Source organism: Felis catus, chromosome D1 (genome assembly GCF_018350175.1).
Source record: "Felis catus isolate Fca126 chromosome D1, F.catus_Fca126_mat1.0, whole genome shotgun sequence".
Lineage (NCBI taxonomy): Eukaryota > Metazoa > Chordata > Mammalia > Carnivora > Felidae > Felis > Felis catus.
Genome location: NC_058377.1, coordinates 8,679,521 through 8,696,508, shown reverse-complemented (window position 1 = coordinate 8,696,508; position 16,988 = coordinate 8,679,521). Strand labels below are relative to the sequence as shown.

The 16,988-nt window shown below is 44.2% G+C and overlaps 1 long non-coding RNA gene across 6 annotated transcripts in view; it reads left to right on the top strand.

Annotated features, from left to right (window-relative positions):
- LOC111556556 overlaps positions 1-16,988 on the top strand; it is a 57,341-nt gene that overhangs the window by 28,230 nt on the left and 12,123 nt on the right. For 2 of the 6 annotated variants that reach the window (XR_002736049.2, XR_006585893.1), the window contains one exon: positions 6,104-6,389. The exons of 1 other annotated variant lie outside the window; for it this stretch is intronic. This is a non-coding gene — a long non-coding RNA (uncharacterized LOC111556556). Of the gene's footprint in view, positions 1-128; positions 957-2,591; positions 2,739-5,279; positions 5,398-6,103; positions 6,390-16,988 lie in introns of those variants that run through there. 3 more of the 6 variants (XR_006585891.1, XR_006585892.1, XR_006585896.1) reach the window with 3 other exon arrangements.

Below are 16,988 nucleotides of genomic sequence, written 5' to 3'. Positions count from 1 at the left end.
CCATTCTGGCCGTGACTGACTGATTTTGGCCCATCAGCCTACTCATCATGTAAAGGAGAACAGGCGATGTCTGTCATTAATGTGTTGTTCCGAGACTCAAATTGTAACTTGGTATTCTCTGATTCCAGTGCCAACAGCAGAATGTCAGTGTGGTTGTTCAAGGTTTTGTGATGTGGCTGGTATGAGGCACAAAGGACCTTTGGCAACGGAAGGCTGGGTTGGAAGGAAGACAGAAGCCAGCTGTTTGGGAACACCCACCAGTCGAATGGAAGGTTGACAGGGAGGAATTGACCAAGGATCATAGGCCGGCCCTGGAGAAAATCAGATGGGGCACAGGCAGGAGGGCTCAATAGTCTCAGCCACTAATCCAGAAGTTCTTGGTTCTGCCATGGTAGTCAGCCAGCCCGGCAGCAAGTGGTACTCTTCAAGTTTTTACCTTAAAAAGCATATACATAAATCCTTGCTAGAGACTCCATTCATTCCTTCAGTAAATAGTTAGACACCAACTACATACCAGGCACTGTGTTAGGCATTGGAAAAGGAAAGCCAGCGTGGTGACTTCCTTGGCAAGCTTTGTTAAATAACTTGGCATGGACCGTTCTTCTTTATTGTCTTGTCAATATTAGAACGGGTTTTGGACCAGGAGATGTGGCTTCTAGCCAATGCGCTTATGCAAACAATTCTCAGATGTGCCACAAATATGTGCCCGAGATAACATTATCATCTTCATTCCTGCTGTGGGATAATGACACAACTTTTCAATAAAAACAAATCCTTCGTAGGCAAATAACAGAAATACACATTGTGGTTTCTGGATGTTTTGAATTTTCCAATCAGTTTTTTCAACTGGCCATTCCTCTACGTTCAGTTAAAAACAAAATCCCAGGGGCGCCTGGGTGGCTCAGTTGGTTGAGCGGCCGACTTCAGCTCAGGTCATGATATCGCAGTCCGTGAGTTCGAGCCCCGCCTCGGGCTCTGGACTGACAGCTCAGAGCCTGGAGCCTGTTTCAGATTCTGTGTCTCCCTCTCTCTGACCCTCCCCCGTTCATGCTCTGTCTCTCTCTGTCTCAAAAATAAATAAACGTTAAAAAAAAAAATTAAAAAAAAAATCCCAGGAGGGCACCTGTTGGGATGAACTGTGTTGTATGGAAACCAATTTGACAATAAATTTCAAATTAAAAAAAAAAATCCCGTCTGGAAACTTCGATAGCTGATCACAACACAGTTTTCAACACTACCCCCATGTGTTTATGCTGTCAAGAATACTGATGTCCCACCATGAAAGGATTACATTTTTGTTGAGCTTGCTTGGTTGGTAACAGCAAGATTGGTAACAGAAGCAAAATCAAACAACAACAGCAAAAACCTAGTCTCTTTAGAAGAAACTAGTTCGTATCACTAAGAATCCGTGCCCAGTGAGAAAGAACACCTACCTAAATAAAGAGACGTGTCATATTCTTGGCTTGGAAGACACGCATTGTAAAGATGTCACTTTTCCCTAATACCAATCTATAAATTTATTATAGCCCAATAAAAATTCTACTGGAATTCTTTTGGAACTTGGCAAAACCATTTTAAAGCTTAGAAGAATAAAAAATATGCAAGGAACATCTGAATATGAAAGGATATTATGGAGGACCTGGGCAGTTATTTAAACTGCGGCGTTGGGCGTCTGGGTGGCTCAGTTGGTTAGGCATTTCACTCTTGGTTCTGGCTCAGGTCATGACCTTGAGGTTTCATGAGTTCAAGCCCCACAGCGGGCTCTGCACTGGCAGCATGGAGCCTGCTTGGGATTCTCTCTCTCCCTCTCTCTCTGCCCGTCCCCCACTCGCACTGTCTCTGTCTCATAATAAATAAATTAAACTGCAGTGTCTACTACCAATATACTGCTGAAGGAAGAGACAGATGATCAGTAAAATATTGAGCACAGAAGTAGATCCAAATATGAATGGCATTTGGTTATATAATAAAGTAATGAAATGTGTTATTCCGACATCTGCCTAGTCTTTTGGAAAAATGACAGAGTTGGTTCCCTACCTCAAACTTCCAGATGAAATAAATATTCAAAAATTTTTTTTAAATCATAAAGTATCAAAAACTTTTTTTTCGATGTTTGTTTATTTGAGAGGTGGGAGGAGGGGCAGAGAGAGTGGGAGACACAGAATCCAAAGCAGGATCCAGGCTCTGAGCCGTCAGCACAGAGCCCGACATGGGGCTCGAACTCACGAACCGCAAGACCATGACCTGAGCCAAAGTGGATGCTTAACCGACTGAGCCGCCCAGTACTGGAAACTTTCAGATGAATGTTTTTACCAGTTTTCAGTGAACGGGGGCTTGAAGCCTGCCCCTTGGCTGTCCAGGCTTCAGGCTCCCCGCTCCAAGGGAGGGATTTCCTCGCTGTGCGTGGCCTTGGCGTGACAGAGTACGCTGCCTCCTACTTTAGGAGCTGGAGGAGATAGGGCCCCCTGCAGCCAACACGTAGTGGCCTTGTGGGGGAGCCCCCTGTGACCTGCCAAAGAAGGAAGTGTTCAGGACTGGTTTTGCAGATGGTTCCTACCTGATCGCCGACACTAACACAGTTACTGTTGCAGTTCACCCACTTAGGGATGGCCTAGAAGGACGGTTGGAAGGAACATCTTCCCAGGGTTGGAACTCTGGCCCGGTCAGAGGAGCACGTGGCTCTTGATCTCAGGGTCGAGAGTTTGAGCCCCATGCTGGGTGTAGAGATTACTTAAAAGGTAAATAAATAAATTATAAATAAATAAATAAAGCAAAATAAAATAAGAATGTTATTCTTAAAAAAAAAAATAAAAAGAACTCTAAGTAGTGTATCTCCTCACCCACCTTCCTGAGAGGAGCAATGGCCTGAGGGTTTAGAATCCAAGGGAAACAGGCTTTAGTCAAGGGACACATTAAAGATTCCACTGAATTGGAAAATGAAGTTCTCACCTTGCCATTTTTTGGCACACAGAAAAGAAAGTTCAAGTGTAGGCTGGGTGATTAATTCTGACTATAAAGGGAAAGAGAGGGATTGTAAAGGGAGAGAGGGACCGTAGAGGGGCAGAAAGGTGTTCCCCAGATATACCTCCTTGTAACACCATGCCAGTGCTAAAAGTCAGTAGGGGATGCTTGTAAGAGCACACGGGCAGGCCTCTGATCCTTTGGAGATAAAAATTTGGGTCACTCCAATGAGTAAAGAACCCCAACCAGGTAAGAACAAGTGGAGGACAAAAAAATCAGTTTTGTTATTTCAAGGTAGCAAAAATGTATTTTGTCCTATGAACTCCAGGGAGCAGGCCGACCAACTTGAACCTGTCAGTATGTCTCCATTTTAGCCACAAAGTCTGTTCAAGGTTCAGAGAGGAAGACACATTTTCTTGCTTACCAGTAGTTCTGCAGGCGAGTTTTTACCATCTGCTACTTTTTATCTTGCTCTGTCTCCAGCCTCCCTCACCCCTGCTTCCTGTCCCTGGCAGTCCTCTCCCTGCCCTACAGTACTTCGCAATTCATAGTCCCTTAGGTCACCAGGTGGTTTCCACCTCTAAAACTTGCACCTTGTGCTCTTCCTCCTCCCTCCATGGCTCCTCACCTACTCCCATTTGGGGTTCAGCCACATCATTCTCTCAGAAGCCTCTTGAGTATATATGCCCAACAGAACTGGTGACTGGGTTCCTGTTTTCGTCGGAGTACCTGTAATACTCCATTGGTACTGTGGGTTTATGCGTTTATCTCTACTTACCAGATTTACTTTTAAAATCCCCGAGTTTGTGGGAATGCAAGCTGGTGCAGCCACTCTGGAAAACAGTATGGAGATTCCTCAAAAAGCTAAAAATAGAACTACCCTACCACCCAGCAATTGCACTACTAGGTGTTTATCCGAGGGATACAGGTGTGCTGTTTCGAAGGGACACATGCACCCCCATGTTTATAGCAACACTATCGACAATAGCCAAAGTATGGTAAGAGCCCAAATGTCCATCGATGAATGAATGGATAAAGAAGATGTGGTATATAGATACAATGGAGTATTACTCGGCAATCAAAAGGAATGAAATCCTTGCAACTATGTGGATGGAACTGAAGGGTATCATGCTAAGTGAAATTAGTCAGAGAAAGACAAATATCATGACTTCACTCATGTGAGGACTTTAAGAGACAGAGCAGATGAACATAAGGGAAGGGAAACAAAAATAATATAAAAACAGGGAGAGGAACAAAACATAAGAGGCTCTTAAATACGGAGAACAAACAGGGTTACTGGAGGGGGTGTGGGAGGGGGGATGGGCTAAATGGGTGAGGGGCACTAAGGAGTATACTCCTGAAATCATTGTTGCACTGTATGCTAATTTGGATGTAAATTTAAAAAAATAAAATCAAAAATAATAAATAATAAACCTACATCCAGCAAAAAGTAAATCAAATCCCAGAGTTTGGCACAGAGTGGACAAAGTAGGTGCCCAACAACGCTGGTGAACCCTACTGATGAATCGCCAGTGTTAGAGGCAGCGGAGAATGAACTGACTTTCAGCTGGAGACTTTAAATGGAGCAAATAGTCCTCTAAGTTTACTCTAAATAACTAAAGCTTATGTCGAGCACTTAAAAAGAGCCGAAATTAATTCTGTTCTTTAGAACATGTAAAATATAACTATTTTTTAGATCCAGTATTTAAGGCGGAAAGGTTAGGTCAGCTTACAGGCCTGTGGGTCCAAAAAGATCATAGTAACAACAAATCATCCCTTTTCTGCCTTTGACCCTGACCATGTGACTGTCCTTTCTCTCTTTTGTGTAAAGGGCAGGAGGAAGTTGTGCAAGGAGACAATAGCAGTGCATTTTTCAGGATCGGCAGCTTCGGTGACAGTTAAAGCTTGGAGGAGCTCAGTCCTATTGGTGTGGGTCACAGTTGCCATTATCATTACCAACTTCAGTCACTCGCTGATTGAGTTCTTCCTTTCCCCCAAATTTTCCTGGGTCTACTTTGCTTGGTAAACCCACTGTATATTAAATTTTTTTTAACATGTATTCATTTTTGAGAGATAGAGACGAAGCACGAGTGGGGGAGGAGGCAGAGAGAGGGAGACACGGAATCTGAAGCAGGCTCAGGCTCTGAGCTGTCAGCACAGAGCCCGGTGTGGGGCTCGAACCCATGAACTGTGAGATCATGACCTGAGCCGAAGTCGGACGCTTAACTGACTGAGTCACCCAGGCACCTCAACCCACTGTATATTAATAGTATGTGAAATTCTGGGAAATTTTCATTTTCCTTCTTTTTTCCTCAAAGATACTTTTTTCCAAGAGGCCCATTTGTTATCAGCCATCATTGTCAAAAGGATGTTTAACATGGCAGGAGTCTTGTGATTTCTCCAAATGGTCCCTATTTTGTCCCAAGTATATTTCAGGTATTGTATCTGGTTGGCCTGTCTAATTTTAATCATGATTTCATTGGGCATGAGGCTACTCAGAGCAAATTAGGCACCTTTGGGAAGCTACATTCAAGCTTTGGGAATAGTACAAGTGATTTTGTGCACTAAAGCAGTAATTTACCAAATGTTACTTAGTTATCTGAGAAAAAAATTGCAGAGTTTTTCCTGGTATTTAATTTGTTTCCAGGAAGTTATTCAAAGGGAGGATCTGAGCTAATATGAACAAATGGGCAATCTTAGATCTTACCTGTTCTAAAATCAGTACTGTTGCCTAATTAAGTAAGCATGTACAACAAATGTACTCACAGACACAGACCTGGCTCTCTGAACACAGAAATGTTCTATTTTTCTCTCCAAGGAAAATAACCTAAAGAGAAATTCTGCTTGCCCCTCATGACTTCTCTCAGGGTTAATTTTTTTTTTTACGTAATACATCAAGTAATAGTTAAAACATGCATTTTTAATCTCAGGGTACCACATATCAGGCATCTCTTGTTCATAGTATAATCTTGAAACACATTCACCATTTTAAGCTGTAAAGTCAATGTTCATCAAAATAAAAGAGTGGTCCTTTAATGACTTTATATATTACCCTTCCCCATTTCATTATCACCAATAAGTCTCCAAACACTGTACAACCTCAGTGGAATTTCTACCAATCAATTCCTTTATTGTTTTTCAGATTTTATTTTTAATCTCCACACCCAGCGTGGGACTTGAACTTACAATCCTGAGATCAAGGGTCGCATACTCTACCAGCATGCAAGCCTACCAGGTGCCTCTCAGTTCCTTTAAAATAATCTGAGCAAATATTTGTGAAGCATTAACTGTGCCAGGCAGTGGGCCAATCAATGGAGGAAAAAAAATGGTGACTAACAGACATCATCCTTACATTCATGAAATTTACAATCCAACTAGAAAGACTGATTTAACAGGTCTTCATATAATAAATGTCTAACCAAAACTCTGAGGATTTGAGGGTGCTTGATTGGCTCAGTAGGTTGAGTGTCCGACTTCAGCTCAGGTCATGATCTCACAGCTTGCGAGTTCGAGCATCACGTCGGGCTCTGTGCTGACAGCTCATAGCTCGGAGCCTGGAGCCTGCTTCAGATTCTCTCCCTGTCTCTACCCCGCTTAAGCTCTCTCTCTCTCTCTCTCTCTCTCTCTCTCAAATATAAAATAAAAACATTAAAAAAAACTCTGAGGATTTTGATCCCAGTAATATACTGAATCCATTCAGATCAAGGTCCCCACTGACCTTCAAATGGCTAAATCCAACAGTCAGCTTTCAGTCAGTCTTACTCACCTCCTCCAAAGTATTTGATACCATCAATCACATCTTCCTTTTATAAACATTTCTTCGATTGGGGCACCCGGATGGCTCAGTTGGTTGAGCATCCAACTCTTGGTTTCGGCTCAGGTCATGATCTCACAGGTTTGTGAGATCAAACCCCTCATCAGGCTCTGCACTAAGAATGTGGAGCCTGCTTGAGATTCTCTCTCTCCCCTCTCTCTTTCTGCCCCTCTCTTTCTCTCCCCATCCCTTTCAAAATAAATAAACTTAAAAAAAAAACATTTCTTCAATTGATTTCCAGTTCTTTGGTAGAACTCTGAAATTTATAACCCCTAAATTCATTTATGGCTCCCAAATTCATATTTTCAGCCTCACTCATTTTTCTAAAACGCCCCAAACACGCCCCAGACTGAACCACGAATCCCCTTCACCACTTCACATAACCCACCTCTTCCTCAGTGTTCACGCTTTTACCACATGGAACCCATTCATTCAGCTGATCGGGCCACAAATCTTGGAATTGTCCATAGCTTTTCTTTCCTTCATACTCCTCATTCAAGTTAACAGAAAATCCTGCTGGATTTACTTTTAACCCATAGCACAATTTCACCACCTCCCACCACCTTCATCTCTACTGTCTTCGTACCAGCCACCATTTTCTATCCTCTGGGTCATGCTAATAGATTCCCAACTGATCTCTTTCATTCCTCTCTTGTTCTATTCTTTGTATGGCAGTCAGAGAGAACCTTTTAAAACGATTATGTTATTTCCTTGTTTGTATCCTTTCACACTTAGGGTAAAACCCTCAGGGTAAAACCCTCACCGTGGCGATAAGGCTCCACGTGATCTGGTCTTCATCGGCCTCTCTGCTCACCTTCCTTCCTACTCTTCTTGATATTTCTTGAGTTTGCTCAGTACATTCCCACTTTAGGGCCTTGGCATTGGTGTCCCCCTGCTTCAGATCTTACTCATCTAGATATCATGATAGTTCTCTTCTTCAGTTCAGTTCACACGTATCTCTATTCAAACGTTGACTTTTCAGAGAGGACTTTCCTTACTGCTAAATTAAACTACTAAAGCAGTGTTCCCTCCCCATCTCTTTCTCTCAACCTTCTTGGCTTGCTTTATTTCTTTCCACTTCTTATTATTCTCTGACACTGCGTGTGTGTGTGTGTGTGTGTGTGTGTGTGTGTGTGTGTTCATTGTGTATCTCTCCTATTAGGATGTAAGATTGAAAAGCACGTGGAATTTGGTCTCATTCACTTTTGTGTCCTCAGTGCCTAGAACAATGAGTGCCTGGCAAATTGTAAGTACTCCTCAAATCTGGTATATATGAATGAATGTGATGATGGTAAAAAAAGGAAATTTACAAGGGATGATAAGATCATACATGGATGTGACATAGAATGAGGTATCAGACAAGGAAGCAAATATGTGTTCTGGTGAACATCTATAAATAGAAAAGGCAGCTGTGCAAATGTGGGTGACAGTGTTCTCTAATGCTCTCAAGACAGTTGCACACCCCTCCTTCTGAGCTGACCCATGTGAGGTAAACATAAAAGCTCTATTGAAGAAAAATGTTTTTCATGTATAGTTTGGTTTTGCTTTTTCCCAGAGAAATGTGACCAGCAATATCCCATTTATCTGTGTGACAGATCTGGTAGGTAGTTGGACACGAGAGATGAAAGGAAAGGAATAATACCAGTTTTGTCTTCGTGAAAAGGCAGTGAAATGGAGAGCAGTCTTGTGACATACCCAGCATGATAGCAGCAGAACTAGACGTGTAATTGATCCTCCTGATTTATTACCGATCTCTGCTTCCAGAACCTCAGGGGGGTGGGGGAGAGACGTTTCTGCAGATCTGTCCAGAGTGGATGTGTTTTCTCTTATATCTCCTCAGCCCAAACCACCACCTGTAATTCTCATCATGACTCCCTTAAGTTCTAAAGTGTGGGAAGTAGCCAGGTATGAGGAGAGAGTAGGTGCTCTATACATATTTGTTGAATTGACAAATTAGTTGGTAAGAGCAAAGGGAGTAAGAAAGCAGGTTCTGTGGTGTGTGTTCACATGTGCACAGGTGCAATTCCCAGTGATTTGGGCATATGTGAAGGAAAGGAATTTAGGAGCGCCTGGGTGCCTCAGTCAGTTCAGCATCCGACTCTTGGTTTTGGCCCAGGTCATGATCTCACAGTTCATGAGATCCATCCCCGTGTCAGACTCTGCACTCACAGCGTGGAGCCTGCTTGGGATTCTGTCTCTCTGCCCCTCCCCCATGCTCACATGTGCATTCTCTCTCTCCCCTCAAAGTTAATAAACATTAAAAAAAAAAAAGAGGGGCGCCTGGGTGGCACAGTCGGTAAGCACCCGACTTCAGCCAGGTCACGATCTCATGGTCCGTGAGTTCGAGCCCCGCGTCGGGCTCTGGGCTGATGGAGCCTGTTTCTGATTCTGTTTCTCCCTCTCTCTCTGCCCCTCCCACGTTCATGCTCTGTCTCTCTCTGTCCCAAAAATAAATAAACGTTGAAAAAAAAATTAAAAAAAAAAAGAAAAGGGATTTGTAGCATAAACAGAATTGAAATCTATGGAATTGGGATGCAGGATTGAATGGAGAATTTACCTAAATTTCTTTGGCTTCTGTGTTTTTACTCTTAGTGACCTCTCAACTATCGGATTGCTCCTATTTATGTCAAAGTATCTTTTAAAGTTTATAAACAAACTATACATGTCAGGTATAACTTTACTGATGTCAGATTTCATTGTGTAATGTGTAAATTCATTCATGTTCTCCCACTGCAGTACAGGTGTATGATAAGATCAAAATGACAGTGACAGATGAGTTTGATGTGGCCTGCAGAATTCCTTCATTCCATCAGTGTAGATGTAGACAGTCAGCGGTCTGATGCCCCAGCCACAACATGGCATCTGGCATTTCTTTCCCTCAGACATTGGCCCTCAGGCTGTTGCTTTCTGTGTGCTTCTCTGTCTCAGTGTCTCCGTGTTTCTGCCCCGTTTCACTCCCAACTCTTCCAACCCTTGTTCTCTTCTGGCCATTTGCCCCCGGTGTCTGATGCACAATATGTTCTGTTCTTTCCTTTATGAGACCTACTGGAGTACCGTGGGGCCTCTGGGCAGTGCTGGACCTCACAGTTCTGTAGTAACCATTTGTGGCACCAATACTGGAACGTTGTGTTTGAGAAATAACTCGGCCTTGTTTCCTACTCAGGAGGAAAGATGGGGGGTGATGGACGATAATGCTAAATGGCTACTAAAAAGCTATTCCCAACCCTCTTGTCCATTTGTACCCTTAACTCTACAGCCTGAAAAGCAAGATACTTCTCCATCTTTCCTTGCATCGAGAGATGGCCCTGGGACACAAGGGGAGCGTGCTGGTAGAGAGAGAGGGGTGCTGAGAAAGATTCTGCTTTCCTAAAAAAAGGAAAACAGTTGAGATCAATGTTGCCTATTTGCCTCTCTCCCTTTCTTTCTTCCTTGAATGCAGAATTGATGTCTAGAGCCACAGTGTCATCTTGTAACTGTGAGAGAAAGGTCAGGAGAATCAGATACATCAACCCTGACAGCAGTGACCTAGAGAACCTAAGCCGGTACTTCTTGTTAAGAGAGAAAAATAAGCTTTTATCTTTCAAGTGGCTGTAGGTGGTCTTCCTGTTATTTATGGGTGAATGTAAGTCTAGCCTATAAACAGGTACTTCCTCACCACATCACAGCCTCCTTTACAGAGAAAATCCAGAGCTTTGTAAGCAAAAGTCTAGGGCTTCTTGGTCACCGTGGAAGAGCTAAGATGTTTTTATTTTTTAATGTAGCCTAATTGGAGGATAGGGCTGAATCATTCAAGAGAAGGGAGGGATCTAATCTGAGGAAAGAAGGAGAGTCCCAAGATTGGGAAGGGTGGGAAACTATCAGACCCCACAAACAGTGGGGCCTTGAGTGGCTCCCACACAGTGCCTTAGAGGGCTACGACCTCAGATGGGTGTTACCAACATCACCAAGTGCTACAGTCCCAAGAGTAAAGGTAGGCTACTCTGTAGGTAAGTCTGGTTAGTAGAGAAGTTCATCATAAAGGATGTCTGTCTACCTGGCTGATGCTTGGAGACACCTGAGGAGGGACTGAAAATGGCGTCATGTGGTAAGTGGTAGAAGGAACACATGTACCTGTGGCAACTGTGTAGACTCAGGGCCAGGCCTCCTGTTTACCTACAGGTTCCTACATTTGTGTGCAATCTCACTGTGGGTGGAGAAGGGATGGCAGTAATACCTGACCAGCGCTGGATTTTTGTCTGCCCTAATACATAGTGGATTGAGCTAGATTTAATTTTTTTTTTCAGCGTTTTTATTTATTTTTGGGACAGAGAGAGACAGAGCATGAACGGGGGAGGGGCAGAGAGACAGGGAGACACAGAATCGGAAACAGGCTCCAGGCTCCGAGCCATCAGCCCAGAGCCCGACGCGGGGCTCGAACTCACAGACCGCGAGATCGTGACCTGACTGAAGTCGGACGCTTAACCGACTGCGCCACCCAGGCGCCCCTAGATTTAATTTTTTAACCTTTGTCTTTATATTTAAGGTGAGTTTTTTGTGACAGTATATTCTTGGGTACTGTTTTTCTATCGAATCTTTTCATTTATCCAAACAATTTTTTGTGATTTAACTAGTGTGTTTAGACGTTTGCATTTAATGTAGTTATGAGATGGGATTAAAATTTACCATTTTATAGTTGTTTTGTTCACTCCATCTCTTTCTGCCTCCTTTTGGATTATTGGAGTGTTTTGCTTGAGTTTTTTTGTTTTTTTGTTTTTTTTGGTTCCATTTTATATATACTGTAGACTTACTATTTTTTACCTCATTTTCAAAAAATTTTAGTGCTTACCCTAGGATTTAAATATACATCTTTAACTCATCACAGTCCACCTTCAAATAATATTATAGTACTTTGTATATTGTTTAAGAGCCTTACAACAATATATTTCCACTTCTACCCATCCGTCCTTTCTACTATATGCTATAAAAACAAAACATATTGATACAACTGATCTTTGTTTTAGGTAATCAGTTATCTTTTAGAGCAGCTAAGCTAAGGAAAAATAGAAATTTATATTTACCTTCATTTATACCAGAGATCTTCATTTCTTTGTGCAGCTCTATGTACAAAATAGTATATTTCTTTCCAAAGTTAATAGAAATATTTTCCTAAAATTGTATAGGGAGAACCATTACATCATCCAAGAGACTGTTTGTCAAGGGCCATAGGAGACAGGAACTGATATCAAAGTTTCTCCTTTTCAATGTGTACATACATCAGATGGTTTGCTGTGCAATTGACCATTTTGCCTCTTTGGGAGAACTTTTTTGTATTTTTTGTAGTTGTGTATACAGTCTAAGCATTTATAGTCAAATCTCTATATAAAGTTCAAGCTTTAAGACTCGTTTGGACCACATGTCATCATTACTGCCACCGAGTATAGAAATGTTTCAAAACATGTATTTTGACTATATTGTGTAACTCTGCATTTGTGACCTATTTACATGTTGGTACCAATTTCCATTAAAATGACCTATGTATCAGGGGTGCCTGGGTGGCTCAGTCGGTTGAGTATCTGACTCCTGCTTTCAGCTTAGGTCGTGATCCCAGGGTCTTGGGATCAGGCCCCACATGGGGCTCTGCACTGAGCATGGAACCTGCTTGGGATTCTCTTCATCTTCCTCTGTCCCTCCTCCACTTGCACACGCACATGCGTATGCTTTCTCAAAACCAACCAATCAGCAAAGAATACAGCTAAGTAATATTTTTTTAACAGCCTGTGTATTAAACTAAACTAAAAGTCAAACAGGACAGAGAGACTTTAAAGTCCTAAAAGCCCTGAGATCTACTGTTAGACATTTAGCCACTGAGAGATTTCAACACTATTTCCCAATTTATAGCACTTGTTTTTTGAACTGCCACTAAAAAGTGCAATATGGGGAAAATGCAGTGGAGCTTCCAAAGGAGGCCCGAAGGAGTGTCATCTCCAGCCTCCGTGTTCCTCAATTCTCTGGCAGATGGCAGATTCACTTCTTTGGAATATATTTGGGATAGAAAATGAAGAGCTCTTTACAGGCCGTATTTGTTAGGGTACAACGTTTGCAAATATGTAATTCACATTTTCTTGCATTTATTTGTCCTCTTTGTTTGTTTTCCTGTTGCTTTTGTATGTCTCGTATGTCATCAGTCTTACTTCAAAAGTAATATATAGCAGAAAAGGTATATACGCATTTTAAAGTAGCCATGTCCTGGGGTGCCTAGGCAGCTCAGTCGGTTAAGCATCCCACTTCGGCTCAGGTCATGATCTCATGGTTCGTGAGTTTGAGCCCTGCGTCCAGCTCTGTGCTGACAGCTCGGAGCCTAGAGCCTGCTTGCGATTCTGTGTCTCCCTCTCTCTCTCTGCCCCTCTCCTGGTGCTCTCTCTCTCTCTCTCTCTCTCTTTCTCTCTCAAAAATAAATAGCTCTCCCAAGACAGAGAAAGGGTCCAAGGAGCCGCCTCTGGAGCCAGAGCTGTCGTGTTCCCTCCTCTTTCACTTCCCGTCGCAAACAATAAAGGCTGTTCCTACAGTAAAAAAAAAAAAAACAAGGGGGGGATGGGGCACCGGGTGGCTCAGAGGTTAAGGGTCGGACTCTTGGTTTCCACTCAGGTCATGAACTCTTGGTTTCTGACTTGGAGCCCTGCAGCGGTCTCTGTGCTGACAGTGCGGAGCCTGCTTGGAATTCTGTCGCCCTCTCTCTCTGCCCCTCCCCTGCTCGCTCTCTCTGTCTCTCTCTCAAAATAAATAAATAAACTTTAAAAAGTTAATGAACAAATAAACATTTTAAAATATAAATAAATAAATAAATAAATAAATAAATAAATAAAATACCTATGGCCTGAATTAATGGTCCTATAAGCTGTCCAGATTTAAATGCATTTTATCTCTTTGTTGTTTCCCTTTGGGGAGTTCTGTGTCAACGAAGCCAACGTCCTGCATGTGGGTCTCGTAAGGCCTGTGTTCCAAGTCTTACCTCCTGAGCCCAGTCACCAGTCTCATCGAATCACCGCCTCTAACGACGTCTAGTCCAGGCTGCTCTAACGGAATAGCACACACGGGTGGCACAGGAACAGTATGCATTCATTTCTCACAGCTCGGGAGACAGCATCAGGGCGTCGGCATGGCTCTGGAGGGAGCCCCTTTCTGGGTTGCCCACAGCTGCCTTCTCACCGTGTCGTCTCATGGCCGACCCGGCAGAGGAGGCAAGATCTCTCCTGACCTGTATAACGGCGCCAGTCCCGCTCACGAGGGCTCCACACCAATGACCGCATCTAATTGCAATCACCTCCCGAAGGCCCTACCTCCCCAAACCCTCATATCGGGAAGTAGATGGAAGGGGGAAGGAGGACACAAACCATGCTCCATAACAACAACAACAACAACAACAACAACAACAAGCGACCTAAAACCTAACAGGTCAGAGCTCAGAACAAAAGATTAGCAGGGCCATAACACTGTCCAAACCACAGCTGTGACCTCCACAAGTAACAGGGCTATCCATCCACTCCAGCCCAGTGCATAAGGAAACTTCCAGTTGGTTCTTTTCCATCTCACCTTGGGAGGGGATATGCCACCTTTACAGTGGCAAAATGCTTTTTTTCTGATTGAAAAGACACTTTGGTTGCATATCCATTTTTATTTCCTGTTGGGGAATGTTCTCAAATGTGGGATAAGCTAAAAATTGTGGCAATGAGGAGGAGGTCAATGCTCAGTTCTGCCTATTCTGTCCCCCTCTCCAAGCCGGCATATGGCATCTAAGGAGGCTTATCACATCTCAGCCTTGGGTCCTGAACGTTCATTCTGGGACTGTGTTGGCTGATGTGCAGTGGGAGAGGAGTGGCAATGTTTGGAGGAGAGTAGGCAAGAGAAGAGAGTGATACCTGCTCCTGAGAGAGGAGATCAGGGCTTGTCTGTGGGGCTGTCTGGACAGGGGGTGGCTCTAAACTAATGACCCAGGGTTATCAGCTGCCTGGACCCTGGCTCTTTTCTTTTCTGAAGGGCCCCCCAGCCTGGCTCACTGTGACTCCACTATTTCCTGACAGGCTTTTCTCCCTCTCCGGATTGTATCTTAGGTCAAAAACGTACGGCACAGGCCACATTGGCCCTTACCTCCCCGGATGCAAGGTTCCATCGCTCTATCCTGCCTCCACTTTCATTGTAAATCAAAACGTGTGTGTATATCCTCTTAATATACAAGCTTGATTTATATTTTCAACTTTAAAAATTTCATTCTCAAGAACAGGACTAGGTAAGCCTTGCTGAAGGCCCAGCTGACACTGACAAAAATGTAAAAAGGATTAGGATTAAGATTGGAGTTAAGCAGTTTTTCTAGAGCCAGAATATGGTGGTTGCGCGCTCGTGTGTGACAGATGGGCACCGTGTGTGGGAAGAGCCAGGGAATAAGTTCTGAAGATTTGGAGCCTTGGGTGATTGAAAGAACAAGAACTTTCTTGTCTGGCTAGACCCGGTTCACGGCCATTCACTGGGGAATTGGTCAGCAACACAGAAGACAGTCACGGTGTTAGAGAACGTGGAAGAGGCCAGCCGCTCCTGAGTCTGTAGCCCCTGCTCACACGGAATCTTCACCCCCATCAGCAGCCCCCCTGGTTCTCCGTGCCTGGCCCCGAGCGGACAGCAACGCCGGTGCACCCATGAGAGGGCGGGACGGGGAACTGTCCTCCACAGTCACCAAGAAAGGGAACTCAAAGGCTGGGGCTTCCCACTGGGGTCACACTGCCACTCAGTTCACACGGAGACCTGCAGCTCCTGTCTGTTGCAACCAGTCACCCGACCCTCCTCCTTTTCTGGGTTCCTGGGCCACATAAGACGGTGTTTACCAGAAACACCGTTGAGCCGAGCAGACTGTTTACCTGGAAGTTTGTGAAGAGCTGAGTCCACAGCTCACAGCCGTAAGAATCAGCTCTCCCCACAAACTGACGGTGGCCTTGAGCTCTACGGGCAGCAGCGTCCCCCTTGTGAATTAGGAAAATAGATCTCATTGCTCATTGGGAAGAATTCCTCTCCTCTTTCCAGTTCTTACAGTCACAGCAACTGTCACAGCAGCTGTGTCACAGCCTTTTGCCAATAGCTGCTGCGTGTCCCACACCATCAAGGTCCGTCGTCCTTGGGCCGCGGCCACCTCAGCCCCTGTCGCTGCTGGATTCACCATGAGAAGATGCCGTGTCACTGCCTGTCACCTAAGCTGCCACCGGTTCCATAGAGACCGCATCTGCCACTGTCCCCTCATCAGCAGCCGGGGGCCCTGCCATAGGTTGGCCTGTCACCAGGCTCCACTGTCATCGCTACAGCCTCTGCTGTCTGTTGCTTGTTTTCTCCCTGAGTAATGGAAAAGGAGAATGTTCTCTTTGTCCCTTTTCTAAGAGGAACATGAGGCTGTTCACGTTAGGAGTTTTCTTGCACCGGCTGATTCCAGGTCTGCAGAGGGAGCAGATCGTTTACTGTAAGTAAATTACCTACTGGAAACTCTTAGAGCACAAACAAGGCAACTTGGGATACTAATTTTGATGAGAATGATCTATACCTCAAAGGCAAATCATCTGTTAGAGTCTCCTGAAGCCTGAGCTCTTTTCAGCTAACAAGGTTGGAAGCAGCCTGTCCAGAGGCAGAGGGTTGGTACGTGATGTTTCTTCACCAAACCCCTTCAGGAGGTGAGAGAGGCTGAGCGATGCCCCAGGGCCCAGGCTTTGGTCAGCGCTAAAATTAATATTCTTTCACTTTAAAGACTTACCCAGTGAAGAATAATTTCTACAGCTCAGGTTGGGGGGTGTAGGGAAGGAAAGAAAAGAAATAGCTGATCGGCAGCCCTTCACGCAGGGGCAGGATCATCAACGGATGGGCGTAGATATCGATTACTTGAGTAGGGATGCAGCCCTTTCTTTGGGCAGCCTCCTCCACATATCAGCATGTAAAAGTCCTTAGCTTAGGGCCGTCAGTTTCACATAAAAGAAATCCTCCAGTCTGTGGTCTAGAGGGTAGAATATAAGCTTGCCTCTAAGGATTCTGGGAGAGCCCACTAATTCTTATTAAGACTTGAATTTGATACCCGCCAAACATGCCTTTTTCAGTATTCGGCTAGGCCTCCCCCTGTGAAGTTCGGTTTCTCCGGAGGGTGAGTTCCGCCCCAGCCTTCTGCAGAGGTGAGGGAGGGGTCCTAGGCTGGGGGAGCAGATGTTGAGGG